Below are 15,260 nucleotides of genomic sequence, written 5' to 3'. Positions count from 1 at the left end.
CTCTGTGTGGTTTCTTCTGGTGGAGGAGATTGGGACTATACGACAACTGGCGACAACAGTAGGGAGCGTCAACCGTGGCTGCTCCCCTTGCTTCGTGAGTCCCGGTCGCCCTTTGAAACATTACCGCTGGCGCCCTGCACATTCAGGTGTACGGTTAACACCCACTCCACGGCTCTGTGGACTCTTTTTACATCATCAGGTGGGTTAATCTAATTAGTTCAATGAGAACAAACCAAGACTACAACAACCAAGTACATTTGTTTGTCACGTGAAAGCCTAGGAATGCTAACAGTGTCCGTAATGCTACAGGTTTAGGGGTCCACCCGGACTCAGCTATCCATCAAGTAGACATGGCCACCATCGACAGGCTTGTTGGGACCTGCAGATGGAAATAAGGTAGCACTACACCTGGGCCCATGTTTTGAGGCTTACTCTTTTACTTTCCTCCTCTTGCACGGGAGAGAAGTTTTAAAACTGCATCCTTTCTCACTGCACAACTTTCTTTGTTTAACTGCTTCCCCAGCGAACAGGGCGAAGTTCTTGGTAAGCTTGGAGAATTAATCAACTGATAGGGGTGGCATGTTACAATGCTGAGCTGAACAATGCTTCCCTATAAAATTAGTATTGCATTCACTATATCACCCGCCTATATTGTCACGGTCAGTATACATTTGCTATTATTATGTTTGTCTCTCCTGGGTAGAAGATGCGGCTCGAGTTGATGCTGTCGGGATCTGGGGATCCAGGTGCAAACCCTTGACTCGGTGCTAGACTCAACATTCAGGGATTCAGGGCAAATCACTTTGTCTCCCTAATGTAGAGCGCTCGTACCCTTCACAGCTAGGTTATGCTATATTAATCCCAATGCCTACCTTGACAACGTAGTGGAAGCAATTTTTTCGCCATGTAATATTTTGCAGAAATATAGTAATCTCCCACACCTAAGAAGTATTTTCTTTTCTTATGAGATCGTATATTCCAATGCATTATTGTTTTCCGAGGATACTCTTGCATGTCGGCAGTGAAGAAGAGGACGCTGTAAAGGGAGTTGGTCTGATCCAGGAAAAACACACACTGTGGATTCACGGCCTGTGTCCTATGTGCTCAAAGTTACTGCTTTTGCAAGGGTTTCATTCCAGTCAGGTATGGAAAATGAGAGTGAAAATGAAGCCAACCAATGGTAAGCAATGTGTAGGCTGGAAGCCGACTGAATAAGTTCACAATAGGTCTTTCAAAAGCAGAAGGCTTGCACTATCTGGCAGTAGAGACCTTAAAAGCGTCCACTCATTCCCACTGAGAGCCGGAATTCAATGTAGGGTTCCATGCTGGAGCAAACATGCTTCTCACTAACAGGCCCCTATACTTGTGGAAGAAAATCTACCAGGCGGGACCCTCGCACGTCCAACACCCTCTTTATTCTCATTCCAAAACCTAATTGTGGGAGAGAAGGGAACGGAGCTGCACAGTCTATGCCATACTCTAAAAACAAAAGGTAGACGATGGAGGCCACCAGCTGCTTGGACCTTGACTGACACTGCGGCTGCACCCCTTTCGCTGAGCAACAGGAACATGAGATCTAACTAGCACTGAGTATCTCTAACAGTAACAAAAAGGTTAGCTGTCATCAGTGGCCGGATTACGTGGACCAGTAATGAATGCAAGAAATGTTGGGGCATTTTTACTAACATTTTAAGCAACTCAGGGCAGCAAGAAACGTTGCTGCACCGCATTGTGTGAAATGGAGAGAGCAGTAATAGCTAAGTTATGACGCACTTCTCCTCCACACTAACAAGGGTGCATTATGTGGTCCTGCTAGCACCAACGCAAGTACCCGTGTGCCACATACAAGGATGTCTGCATCATGGGCAGGATTGTTTTTGTGAAGGAAGGAGTATCTTTCTGCGCAAAAACAATCCAAAAGCGCATCCTCCTCTTTCTATGTGTGACGCAGAATGCATCCTATATACAAAAAGGAAATAACAAGGAGGAAAAGATTGTTCTTCTCGTTCCACCATCCTCTGGGGTGGCTACCGATCCCCGGGTGGCAAATGTTTCTAAATCTGGAACCAAGTCAAATCCATGTGTGGATGCTTGGGAGTACCCATGCGCCACTCCTGGGACGCCTACCAGCCCGAAATGTAATGACACGCAGCGCAAGCAACTGTGTTGTTTTTCAGTTCTTTACAAAGCCACCCAAGGTGGGGCAAATTGCCCCTTGCGTGGCTTTGCCTTTCTGAATTAAAGAATTGCGCTGCCTTGCATCACCATGCGTGGTGCAGGGAGAGCGCAACCTCTTGATATATATGGCCCTCAGTTTTCACCAACTGACCAATGCAAAAATGCAATTTCCACCCCTCAAACTGTCAGTGCAATCTGACGCCAGTGCATTGTGGGTAATTAGCGCTAAGAAATTATATTAGTACATGCATTTTTTAATCTTTGATATTGCCACTGCACTGATAGGAGCAGTGGTTCCACAAGAGTGTTTGCAATAACTGAGTGAATATGGGACTCAGGAAGGGTTTTCGTCCATTACCCGAAAAGAGAACTTGAGTAGAGTAGCCTCCGAGGTCTCCATATTCGCGCGAGGGCGGTTTTAGTGGTTTGGCTGCAATGTATTGTTGTCACAGCGCCATCTCGTGGAAACTGAAGTTACGCGGTTATGTCGAGAGTGAGGGGTGGTGGTCTATAGCACAGGGTGTCCGCGCTGTAACTGGCTGAGGACCTCACTGGGGAATATACTTAATAAGCGCTCAGGGATCACAAGTGACTGCTGGGCTCGGAGTGGCTGAACAGAACGCGTTAAACGCGTGGGCACGTGTGAGCTTAAGAAAGGACAATACAGCGCAACACCCAAAGAGCTGAAATGTTCGAAACATGCTAGGCTTTCAACTTTATAGTCTTTGGAATATTCAATTTTTAGCACATTTAGAAGAGATGTTTAGTTAAAAAAGTTAGCGCTATGCTTTCTTTTGTAGCACTTTGCAGGAAGGTGGCGAGGAAAGGAAGGGCGGAATAGATGAACAAATACATAAGACAGACAGTTTCAGACCTTCCGGAAAACTGAAATGTCAAACAGCAACAGCAGGAGTAGATTCGTGGTGATTTTTCAAGTCTTTCACTGTCATGCATTAAAGAATGTACGTTTTACCCCGGGCTCCTTCGTAGTTTTCCCTTTTCCCTTTCTAAGAGAACTGGTCCACATGGATTCGTGCATACATGTATGCGAGAACAAAAGACGTGGTGAATTTCTGACTCTCGACTCCATTCAAAACTGGATGTTAACTCATCAACTGATCCTGAATCCCTCCAAAACAGAATTCCTCCTCCTCTCCTCCTCACTTTCTCATCCCCCAGTGCAATCATGGATGGATCAGATCAATCTAATGAACAATAAGCCCATCATTGTCGAGAGCGCAAAATCCCTTGGTGTCATACTCGACAAAAAACTAAATCTACTCTCCCACATCGACTCCATTGCAAAGTCTGCTCGACACCAACTGCGCCTTCTTTGGGGAATTCGTTGCTTCTTCCCGGAGCACGACCTTAAAACCCTGGTCCAATCGCTGGTTCTCTCCAGATTGGACTACTGCAACTCTCTTCTTACTGGCCTTCCCAAATCCCACCTTTCCCCCCTGAAGTCTATTCTCCATTCAGCAGCTCGTTTCAAATATGGGGCCAAAAGAAGCGACCACATTACACCCATTTTATCCACCCTCCGTTGGCTTCCCATAGAGGCAAGATCTATCTACAAAACTGCATGTATCACCCACAAAGCCTTGCACTCCTCCTCCCCTCGCTACCTGGTGAATAAACTGAAACTCTCTGGGGGCTCCAGACCATCACGTAATGCAGAAAAGTTATTGCTTGAACCTCCCATTTTCAAGAAGGAAAGATCGATGGCCCAATCCTTTTCAGGCAACGCGGTGAGAATCTGGAACTCACTTCCGCCTCAGCTTCGGACCACCACCTCTTCCCAGGCCTTCAAAACTGACCTCAAAGCTCTCCTCCTTCAAAGACACTTCCAAATTTAATTCTAGCCCTCTGTTTTCTGAAGGAAGTCCTTCCATTATAGGAAATTCTGTTCTCCACGCCTATAGAAGTGCCTTCCCTGGGTGTTTTTGTGTTTTGAGTGGCTGCCATTTAGTGCAGTTTCATACCTCTACCTGTATTTTGTACTCTTTTGTATCATGCACACGGCACCTTTCCTTTTACAACATATCACTTGCTACCTCTTATATCTTGTTTGCTTTTGATACTTGCACAACGGCCACCACTGCATCATGTAACGTAACTATTGTTTTAGTGTTTTGAGTGTCTACCATTTATTGCAATTTTTTTTTTTTTGTTTTTTTTTTTTACCTCTACTCGTACTTTATTTGCTCTTGTAACCTGCACACGTCACTTTTTCCTTTCGTATTGCCTCATGTAATGTAACGTTTGCTTTTGTAACAGGCTCACTTGTAATTCCTCTCCTCTTGTATCTTTACTTTGCCTATTGTGAAGCGCTCTGACACCTTTGGGTAAAGTCCGCGCTATATAAAAACGCATTAAATAAAATTCTCTGCATGCCACCCACTTTCTGTTGAGTTAAGTTGTGTCCAAAGCCTAATATAAAAGACGGTGAACTCCATCACCGTTCCCAAAGCAGCAACCGTAATGCCATTTAGTCGATTTTCCCATCATCCGTTCGAAATGCCGGACCATGCTGATCCAACACTGGCCCAGGGGGATCAGAGCAGACTATGAAGATATCACCATAATTTCGATGTACATACTGGTCACTGGCTATTCTGCAAAGATACAGAATGGATCTGGCCCTCCTGGACCTCGTGTGGCAAGCCATGTGCAACACCCTTTAGGACATCTGACCATCTTTGCGTGACTACATATTACTGCGGCTTCTTGCGAAGCGTCTGCATGCGAGTAAGGCGAGGATTGCCATGTGTGCTTCTGATACACAGAGTGCAGTGGAGACCTCAGCGCCCACCGGTCTACTGCGGAGGGGTTTGTTTGATCACTTATCGAGAGCCTGGGCCAGTGAATTCATTTCCACGCTGTGCGCCTTGTAAACAAGGACCAATATTGCACTGTCCCTTTCCTTTTTACTGCGAAACGCCTACCAGAAGCGCCCTGTGTTTGTATGTTCACTCCACACTTACTATTTAAATACTTTCAAGGGTGGCCACTCGTTCAAGTGCAAGTACCAAATGCGCTTTGGCAAAGCCAATAGGTCTCAGCGTTAGGACCTATAGGCTTTCCAATGTTTTTTGCGATGCTCCATAGATAGCATCGGCACTCGGCAGGGTGCTGGGCAGCGATGCCAAACGTAATAACAATTTAAAAAGCAAACAAACGTGCGATAATGCGGCCACTGCGGCCGTGCGGTGAGCATGCATGAGTAATAACGTGCATGTACTTACATCAATATCTACGTGCAAACCTACAATACGATGCCGGTGTCATTGTGTATTTAATGTTCAGAAATTGAACATTAAATTAAAATTAAACAATAGTGTGAAAATAATTTTTAACGGTTGATTGGTCAACAGAAATTTGCTGCCTGTTCCCCATGTCCCCCCTCCCCCCCAAAATAACAATATTTAAGTAAAATATTTCTTAAACAATGTGAGTGAGGGGCAACAGAGCTGTGGATGAGGGGAGCAACAGAGTAGGGAGAGGAGCAACACACGATGGAGAGGAATGACGGGTGAGGAGAGAAACACACGAGCAAGAAAGCAACACAGAGTGAGGGGGACGGAGGGTTCTTGGTGGGGTGACACCAACAGAGAGCTTGAGTCACAAGAGAGGGCTTGCAACACAAGACAAATACCAAATTAGAGTGGAGTGAGTGGATGTTTGGATGGGCAGAAGCACACTAGACAGCGAGCTGGAAAACACATGCACTCTTCATGAAGAGCTTAAGCAAAAAGAAAAAAAAGTTTGCTAAGGGTGAGCGGTGATAAACACAAGTTAGCAGAACCAAAGGATGGTAAAATGACTATGCTCCTAAAGAGGAGTAAACACAAAATGGGACAAGATGGACAAGGTAAGCCATTGAATAAGTATCAAGACAATCAATAAAGTAGAGTGACAATAAACCCAATCAATGGTAAGCAATAGGCGGGCTGTAGGCCCAGTGTATGGTCTTGGTAATTCCACAATAGGTCTTTTTCAATCAGACAGCTTGCATTGTCTGGTACACAAGACCTAAAAATGAAGCTGAAGATCTTAAATTTAGGGTTTTAAAGACCTCATTTTAGATCTCCACTGGCAAAATATCAACTGAGTTCTCTGTGGTGCCAAGCTACTTCACGTGATAATGCGCTGAAGAAATAATGTGAACATAATAGGAACACCTGTGATAAAAGACAACAGGGAATAATGTCATCAGACAGTCAGATAAAGTGTGACACAATGCCACGACTTGCGCTGTATCTTTCGGAAGAAAGTATCTCTTTAGTTCACAAGATTGGAAATGCAAATTTGGACAAAGTGCAGCTATCTTTTTGAAACTTTAAGGATCGCCTAACCAGAACCAGCATTGATTGGCATATGGTCTGGAAATTTTCCACGCAAGTTTGACAACTTCATGAATACCGCGGAGAGCAAAGCCTTTCACCTCCTTTTTTCATTACCACACAGTTCCTCTCCAGCGCAAATCAGATTGGGATTTGGTTTCCAAGAGCTAGCACTGGTACAGCATCGAGCTCTCCTCAAGATGCTTCTATGCTAAGATGCCAAACTCATTCAAGGCGCTGATTTGAAAAGAAATTGGCCTCAACATGCCTGAGGTCTCAAATACATGGTTGGAGAGAATTGCAATGGCAGCAAAGCATCCGCATTGGGAAAACCTTTGGGGAAAAACCTTTCCGCATAAACTCTTTAAGCAATTACTGAATAAACAAATTGCGCAGCTTTCGAGGAGTAATGATAAAGATAAGTTCAGCCTACGTTCTCTTACATGGATGACTACCAACACTTACAAGTCTCCAGCTCCGCAGGCATATTTGGCTGCATTATTAAAAAAGTCCCTACAAATAAAGATGCTTCACGTTAGACTTGGCCTGCTCCCTTTGCTGGATGCAGCTCCAAAATGGCTCCAGCCCTTAAACAGTGAGAGATGCAGACTTTGTGCACACCCGTGGGAGGACTTCTCACATATTCTCTGCATATGTCCTGCACTGTTACCATGGTGTAAAATATATCTCAGAAACATCCTAAATGCCAACGGCATTAGGTGATGCTATCACGAAATGCTGTTCGTTCTTATGGGGTTGTCACCTCAACATATGGCATGCTTTGCTGAATTTATATTAAAAGCTTAAGTCCTCCTTAAGCATGCGGCACACAACCAAGAAGGAAGATGGAGCTTAGCAGTCTAACTATGGTCGTCTCGTGTTTGAAGTTTACTGCTGATCAAGTACCGCATTGCACTTCATTGTGCAACTGGCTTATTCCTTGTCGGCTAGACGTCGGAGTAAGTCTAATAAAACAGCGAGTTGCCATGACGCTGGACCTCAATTTTGGTAGGGAGCGGAGGTGGGCTACTTACTTCCCGCTCTCTGGCCCCCGTGATGATACACATTGCGGCACCTGCGCTGAGTTGCCAGTACAGCCCTGCTGATTTTTAATTGTCTTCGGTTTTTTAACATTCCACTGTGGAATCTTTGTCTTTTTAGGTTGTTTTTATGGCGTTTTAGACTGTTAGTGTTCTTTTAACTTTCTTTGCTGATTGCAATGGTTTTTATCAATTGTGCAATAAATAAATACATTCAAATTCAAAGAAAGTATCTCTTAATTTCACAAGATTGGACATTTGTGAAAAATGCAGCTATCTTTTTAAAACTTTAAGGATCACCTAGCCAGAACCACACTATTGGCACTGATTGCATTTTGTCATTCACCCCCCTTTATTTATAGTCAATGAATACAAAAATGCATATTAAACCATTACCGAATCCACTTTTTAATCAGAGACGCTCCAATAAAGCGGTTTGCCTTTTTTCTAATAAAGCACAGACAAGGAACAGAAAAACCTAGAAAGCGCGATTATTTCACTTTTTTTAGCACAATTCACAATGGGCCAGCCAAACTTGCAGTGGCTAGTGAATGTATTGTTGATGCGTGAGCGGCCTCCAACTTAAGGTTCACACACTCACAAATATGGCCCATATGTCGTTGGAGGGCAAGGGTGGCAGTGACAGAGCTGGGGTGCATGGCCAACCTTTCGTGAGAAATGGACATGGAAGAGGACAAGCATCCGTCTGTGACTGAAGGATGTGCCAGCTATTCCAGCACCACACATCTGACTTTGCCTGTTCTGCTTATGGAACACGTGTGAGCGAGTGAAAGTGCGGATGTGCAGCATATTTTGTGTGAGCACAGAGTTTGCGACTAGGTGCTAGTGTAAAATGTGCCTTTTGTTCAACGCGCGTAAGCATTTTTTTTCCTCAAGCCAAAAAATCATGTCAGCTATCCAGACGAATTTTTTTTTTTTTTTTAAGCGTTCACACAATTTCCTAGATTTTGTTTTCCAAAATAAGAGAAGGAAATCCTCAATAATTTATTGAGGATTTTTCACTAATTTTACTGGCAAAAATTTATTTAAACTACATTTTAGAAACAAGAAACACTTTTTATCTTCTCCCTCTGTAAGCTCTTTCAAATTTGTAAATATTCATTTTGGGTAAAAAAGAAACAATTATTTAAAATGTATAAAATGTTTATTTTAATAACTTTAACGGAAGTTAGCGATAGAATTTACTTAGCAGGACAATATGCCTGAAAACCAATGTAAATTAGTTAGGATTTTTTTACGTATATTAGTATGTTTACTTTAAAGTTGTAGAAAATATATTTAATACTTTATAACTGTAAAAGAGTTCTAGGATATGTTTCCACAGCAACATTTGTGAAAACTCTTATACAGTTCTTTTAGAATTTACAGTTGCTAAGCGTCTCGATTTTACTTTAAGGTATATAAAGATGAATAAGGGGGTTATTCTAATTTTGGAGGAGGTGTTAATCCGTCCCAAAAGTGACGGAAAAGTGACGGATTTACCACCAGCCGTATTACGAGTCCATTATATCCTATGGAACTCGTAATACGGCTGGTGGTATATCCGTCACTTTAGGGACGGATTAACACTCCTCCAAAGTTAGAATAACCCCCTATGTCTTTCCTCCTAGCAACGTACCTAGGAACTTCGACCTAGACTACTTATGAGTTTCCAAATGTTGTACTGGGAAGAAATCTTCAAATTTAACAGTTTCATAAAACAATTTTCCAAGGAAATACGATATGACAAATTTCGAAAGGCAAACCTGATCCACCAGGCCATACTAATCTATTTTGTAATTAAATGCACTTTTCCAGATCTTAGTAAGCCTGGGGATTTAGAATGATACCAGCTAAGCAAATAAATTAAATACATACCTACATAAATACATCCATACAAAGAAATACACACAAATCTCCACACATTGGTGTACTGTTCCAGAGGCACGATGGACCAGCTTCAAAGGGCCCTTGAGACTGCTAGATAGGCCGGCTTTAGTGTATGGGCCGTGTTTTGTTCGTATCACTGTCCCTGGAGACCAAAAAAGGGCCCAATAGGCCAGGCCATCACTGTGCATATTTGGTAGGTTACATTTTGTTGAGGTGGTGATGGCTTCTTTCTGAATTATTGCATTTTGTTGTGTTTTACTCTGGTTGTAAGGTTACATTCTGTTTTTGCCCTTTTGTGCCGTGCCCTGTGTATTTTTGCTGTGCTGTTATTTTGCTGGGTGTTACATCGCATTCTTGCGATAAAAGAAGCTAACAAACGCTGCTCCATTTGAAGTAAACAGTTTCACATTTCTATAAGGTTACAATAACAACAACCATTTTCCACGGTCCAATGTGGCCAAATATCACTGCTTCAAGATTTTAGGACAAGGGTCAGTCAAAAACTATGGCATAGACTGTGTTGTAACTTAAAACTTCCAGTGCTCACTTTACATGATACAGCTGGTGTATGGTATGATTTCTGGTGCACAGCTGCATTCTCGCCAAATGCCCAATATTATCTTACTGTATGTGTGTATAACAATTTAATGTACTTTTGTCCTTTCTCAATGAGTTATACACACATAAGAGCGGCAATGGCAGCCATGGTACACCGATGTTACTGATTTTTTAAGTGAGAACAGCACTTGTTACTTAAAGCAGGTTGTACCCAACCCTTCCATTGTCATCAACCTCTATGCGACCAGACGTAGAAAAGAAAATGACAATGTTTAAAGGAGCATGATATTGGGGAAATGTGTCAAAACTAGAGGGCATATGTATGGAAAAGTGGGGCATCATACATGAAGCGCCACTTCTCTATTGCTGCATTGCGCCCCCCCTAACGACCATGGGTGCACCATATTTACAGTACAGCGAACCACGGTGGTTGTGTCCACATTAGATTAATCATTTATGGGGCTAACACAGTGCTTTGCTGGATTGGCACCATAGATTATGGCGCTAATGCAGCAAAGCCCAGGGAGGCCAATTGTTTTCGTCAGGCGTTAATAATGACGCTAAAAATGGTGCAGTGAAATCTAGTAAATTTCACTGTGCCATTTTTCTGGGCTCCATACGTGGGAACGTTCCCCTTGCATACAGTATGCCTGGTGCAGGCATAATGTGGCACAAGGGTTTACAAAGTGGCGCAATGCAAGCATTGTGCCACTTTGTGAATAAGGAGCATGGGAAATGCCACCTCAATGCCACATTTGCTTAAAAAAATGACACAAATGTGGTGCAAGGTGGCGCAGGGGCATTATAATATCCCCCTAAATGTTTTCAGAGAATTGTAGGCACTGCGTATGGCAATGTCCAGCCACATAAGTGGGGGGTGATTCTTGATAAAAGAGTACCATGAGTTCTGTACGTGCAAAGATTCCAGGCTCACAATGGGAGTAGACCACATTCTCATTCTCTAGCATAGAACTTGAGGTGATGAACAACAATGAACATATATTAAAAACTCAAGGGCAGTTATTCCATTCAACATTTATTACCCATACTCAGGAGTGTATTATAGGCAATGTGACAGGGGAACAGGTCGAACCTGAGATTTCCTGACAACTATCTATGGGTTACCCAAATATAAAGATAAATGAGGATGGACGGGGATATTTAAATTGTAAATTGTTGCTCTAAAATGGTAAGATCATTCTTGGTTTTAATCTACAGCAGTATATTCCACAACATAAGTAAATCCACAGCCACAACAGATTTTAGCATTATTGACTGCGGACCCAACCAATACGACTACTAGTCCTTCCTCATCTTATGCACCCAGGCTGTTAATAAGTGTACATCAGAAGGGGAAAGAACCCAAAGTAAAATTAGTGATTAGCTCCAAGGCCAGCAATGCTATTGGCACCTGAATGTACCAGTCCTGTCACCACTCACTTGCCTCTTGCTCATCTAAATAGATGTGTATTTCAAGGATTGCAATTATGTGACACTCGGGGGCAGATCTAAGGAAAGTGTCGCTGCACCTAGTGCTGCACCACTTTCCTTGCGCCCCTTAGCACCCCGCTATGGCCACCATGTGTGCGTCGTATCTTACATACGGCACACCATGGAGCAGGGTAGGGGGCAGTAGCGTCAACATTTTTGACACTATTGATGTACTGTTCAGGGTTAACACCAAAATTGGTGTAAACAATGGTGTGCCCCCTTCTAACTCCTGCTCTGAGCAGGCATTAAAAGTGCAAAACAAATTATGCAAAGGAATGTCTTAGATCTCTTTGCGCAATTTCTTCGGCCCTGCTAATGGGGAAATGCCCCCTTTGCCTATATTATGCACGGCACATGCATAATGTAGTGCAAAGGGTTACAAAGTGGCACAATGCATGCATTGCACCACTTTGTAAATATGGCTCAGGGAAACGTCCACCTTAGCCCCACCTTAGAGTAAAATAAATTACATTAAGGCAGCGCTAAAGTGACGTTAGACCCTCTTAAATCAGGGTCTTAGTATTTCAATGAGTGTTCTATTACCGGTTATAGTACATGGAATCTTGTAATCTATCTTTTATATCTTTTTGTATTTTCTTTTTACAGGTGCGTAATGACCTCAGAGGGCCCCTGTATTAGGATGTAATAATGAGATGCAACAAGATGCATGTGATAAGTTATTACAAGTGACTCCTGATGTCACAGTGTTCAAGATAAATAGCGACCTTCGTTTAGAATGGAAGAAGTTGGTGCACAGGAGCCCAAGCACTGGCTGTGTGCAGCAGCAGTTTGTAAAATAATCTGTTCCTTCACAGAGACCGAGCTTGGGGCCATGTTCTAAATGCCCACATTATCTTTTGGAAGGAATGCAGGCAATCGCAGGCCGCCAGCATGGATGAAGGGCTCTGGTCCATCTAAGAAACAAAAATAATTTCTGTCATGGATGAAGAGAAGAGGAACAAACAAATGGGCTCCTCTACTCTTTCCTTGTGAAATAAATTATTTTTGTTTCTTGGATGGGTCAGAGGTCCCACAGACTGTGTTCGCATAGCTGTCTCGAGACCCTGTATCTCTGTATGGGGACAGAACTCCTTGATGACCGACAATGTACAGAATTGGGTACTTGATCTCATATCTCACTCTGCATGGAACGCTGAGACCGGCGTAGGATGTAAATATTAATTAGTGTAGTTTACCTAGATTCAAAGTCAATGAGAGAGTGGAGCAGGGACATACGAAGACAGGCACATTTTACCTGTTTGGTGTGGCAGGTAAGAAAGGGGGACAAGTTATTTCCTACATGCTACTGAGCATTAATTAACAGATAATTGCTGTTCCCTTCATTATGCACCCCCTACCTTTGGCTCGGGCCCATAAATGCATTAAAGGCAATTAAAAGCAGCTAACGCCCTCTGAAGAGGGATTAATCAGCGCTTAGACGCTGAACATTTATGCAAATAAGGCCATTTATGTATTTTCAAAATGGACTACAATATGATTTTTTCTTTTTTTTATGTAGGACTTTACAATGAAACATCTATGAAATGAACAACTTAAAATGCATAATCATTTAGTTATAGCAATATTATTAATCTTACAACTTAAATCAATTAAATAGAAGCAATGCCCCTCTATTTTGACTTGCCTCCAGACTGATATTTAACAATTGTGTCAATCATAAAAATATTTTATGTACATTAACTCTGACATGCAGCCGACACATTTACCGAGAAATCCACAGAAATCTTACAACGTACCTTTACATTGACATGCATCATGCTCTGCTATCCCAATACTAAGTCACTCAGAGGATTCCCTCTATGTCCCTGTGCCTGCATTGTGCCCAATTATCCAAACAAGCAAAGTTTCTGGGTGTCCCATCAAGTGAGGGCCCAGAAAAAAGGGAAGGAGGGTCCCACGCAATTTTTCAAAGGAAAACTGAACAGTGATTTGGTAAACAGTAGCTAAGCGAAATTACACCTAATGTGTCCGATAGCTAGATTCTTACCCAGAAAGCATATTTTTTTGTGATTTGGTGTAAATCCATTCTGTAATATTTGGGAAGTTAAGGTTCAATCTTTATGTATATTTCAGGCTAGGGAGGGTCCACAGACCCAATAGATCAAAAGATTAAGGGCCTGATTACAACTTTGGAGGACGGTGTTAAACCGTCCCAAAAGTGGAGGATATACCACCTACCGTATTACGAGTCCATTATATCCTATGGAACTCGTAATACGGTAGGTGGTATATCCGCAACTTTTGGGACGGTTTAACACCGTCCTCCAAAGTTGTAATCAGGCCCTAAGTCTGTTTGACTTCTGTCAACATCAATAAAGATGGTGCAGCAGCCATTTTAAGATGCAAGGCTCATCTCAGTGTACTGACAATAGCCCCTAGTAAAGTGGCACTACATGTGCTCACAGCCTGCAAATTAAATGCTACTTGTGGGCCGGCAGAACTGACTGTGTCACCCACTTAAGTAGCTCTTTGAACATGTCTCAAACCTGTCACTGCAGCCTGTGTATGCCGTTTTAAACTGCTATTTCGACATAGCAAAATCAACCTTTTGCCTGGCCTAAATCTTCCTTTTTAATACATATGTCACCCCTAGGGTATGCCCTGGACAGCCCAGAGAGCAGGGTGCAGTGTATTTAAAAAGCAGGCTATGTAACAAAGTGTTATATGTCCTGGTAATGAAAAACTCTTAAATTAATTTTTCAGTACTGCAATGCCAACATCTCCCAAAGGACAACATTAGAGTCCCCTTATTACATTCAATAAGCTGTCATTTCTAACTGGGAAGCGGTGACCTGTCCATGTTTGGTGTCTTTGGAGTTGTAATGAAAAATCCACTTTTATGTTAAAGTCGAATTTAAAAATACAAGTTTGAAAACACCACTTTAAGAAAGTTGACATTTTCCTGCCTTAACCATTTAGTGGCTATAGCCTGTTTCTGGGTCACTTGACTGGGGTAGCTGACAGCTGGGTTTCTAAGTATTCATCTGAGACAGCCACACACAGTAGAGACCACACCTGGATAGGCCATCACTGGCAGGATGGGAGGGTGGAGCTGGGCCAGCCTTACTTACACTTGAATGGGCTGTGTCCTACCTCCGCACAAAGTACTGCAAACCCCCTGTAGTTAGTCTGGAGCCAGGGCAAAGAAGGCAGGATACCTGGGGATCTCAAAGGGAATTTCTTAAAGCTTCTCCCACATTCCAGAGGAAGAGCTACAGGTATAAATATTGGACTCTTCAGTACACTTCTCCGGGCTTGTGGGTACTCTGCCAGGAAGAAGGGCTGCTGTGCTGCTGAAGGACTGCACTCTGCCGGTCTGCTGCCCTGCTGTACTATTGCCTTGCTGGACTGCTGCCTTGCTGTGCAGATTTGTTGACTGCTGTCCTCTGCCTAGGGGAGAAAGACTAGACTTGTATCTATTGAACCCAGGACCCCAATGTGACCTCAATGGCTAGTTGGCTGGCCTCCTGACTACAGCATCAGAGATAGAAAGCTCCAACAACCGTGAACCCAGCACTTGGACTCTGCCATCTGTGAGTCTACCCTGCCAAATGGTGCCACCCCAGGCCTGGTTTCTTGTAAGTAGGCATAAGGTGCTCTGCCAGCCTTTGTGGATCCAGCACAACCAATGCATCTCCTCTTCTGCATGTTGCACCCCGAGCAGAACTGACACATTACAGCTACTGCATGGACCAGAACCATTGCAAAGACCTGCATTTCAGCCGGCACCCCATGGGAC

The 15,260-nt window shown here is 43.2% G+C and overlaps 1 protein-coding gene across 20 annotated transcripts in view; it reads right to left on the bottom strand.

Moving 5' to 3' along the window:
* The window catches only part of CTNND2 (catenin delta 2), a 3,139,673-nt gene that overhangs the window by 2,545,582 nt on the left and 578,831 nt on the right, over positions 1–15,260 (bottom strand). The window lies entirely within an intron of this gene.

Source organism: Pleurodeles waltl, chromosome 2_2 (genome assembly GCF_031143425.1).
Source record: "Pleurodeles waltl isolate 20211129_DDA chromosome 2_2, aPleWal1.hap1.20221129, whole genome shotgun sequence".
NCBI classification, from domain to species: domain Eukaryota; kingdom Metazoa; phylum Chordata; class Amphibia; order Caudata; family Salamandridae; genus Pleurodeles; species Pleurodeles waltl.
Note: the sequence above shows the minus strand (reverse complement) of the source record. Positions and strands in the feature narration are given on the sequence as shown.